This window comes from Mirounga leonina, unplaced genomic scaffold (assembly GCF_011800145.1).
Source record: "Mirounga leonina isolate KUSES-001 unplaced genomic scaffold, KU_Mleo_1.0 Mir_115, whole genome shotgun sequence".
In the NCBI taxonomy this organism is placed as follows: Eukaryota; Metazoa; Chordata; class Mammalia; order Carnivora; family Phocidae; genus Mirounga; species Mirounga leonina.
Genome location: NW_023270268.1, coordinates 55,234,092 through 55,235,041, shown reverse-complemented (window position 1 = coordinate 55,235,041; position 950 = coordinate 55,234,092). Strand labels below are relative to the sequence as shown.

At 38.0% G+C, this 950-nt stretch overlaps 1 pseudogene; it reads right to left on the bottom strand.

The window, feature by feature from the left end:
- Window positions 1-407: 407 nt before the first annotated feature.
- LOC118007203 lies at window positions 408-510 on the bottom strand (annotated as a pseudogene).
- Window positions 511-950: the final 440 nt, after the last annotated feature.

The window sequence follows — 950 nt, the reverse complement described above, 5'->3', positions numbered from 1 at the left end:
TGGGCTTCTCCACTTGGATATGAACATATCAAACTTCAAAATCCCCCACCTGTAATCTTTGGGATCCAATTTCTTTACTTTAGGGCCCTAGAATTCAAATTGTAGGAAGTACATTGATTGCTATTTTGGCAAATGATCTAAAATTATTATTCCTTCATTGTCTCTAATATTGAAAAGTCTTGGGGTGCCTGGGTGGCTCAGTTGGTTGAGCGTCTGCCTTCGGCTCAGGTGATGATCTCAGGGTCATGAGATCGAGCCCCACATCAGGTTTCATGCTTAGCAGGAGCCTGCTTCTCCCTCTCAGTCAGCCCCTCCTGCTCGTGCTCTCTCTCTCTCTAATAAATAAATAAAATCTTAAAAGAAAGAAAAGTCTTGTTACTTCCACTCTACTCCATAAGTCTAGCAGAAAATGTTACAGGCCACATTGTCACCACTGTAACAAGCTTGCTGTGATGGAAGCATAACCTGTGTCTCAATACAGCCACATTCAGTTATTTTTATATATAGGCTATATGCAGCATAGAAAACAGAAGTTTAATAAAATAAATTAATAATTAATTATATCAAGATTATCCAAAATTATTTAAATGAAATTAAAGACTTGAAAGAGAATTTCTCAGAAATCTGCTGAATGTTTATTACAAATCATGTTTTTGGGGTGCCTGGATGGCTCAGTTGGTTAAGCATCTGACTCTTGGTTTTGGCTCAGGTTATGATCTCAGGGTCCTGGGATCGAGCCCCACCTCAGGCTCCACACTCAGCCAGGAATCTGCTTGAGGATTTCTCTCCCTCTCCCTCTGCCCCTCCCCCAACTTGTATGTACTTGCATTCCCTCTAAAGTAAATAAATACATCTTTAAAAAAATGTTTTATTATAAATTATGTTTTATTATAAAATGAAAGAGCCTATATTTTCTTAAAAAGAGTAAGCGTCATTGAAGATATAATAGA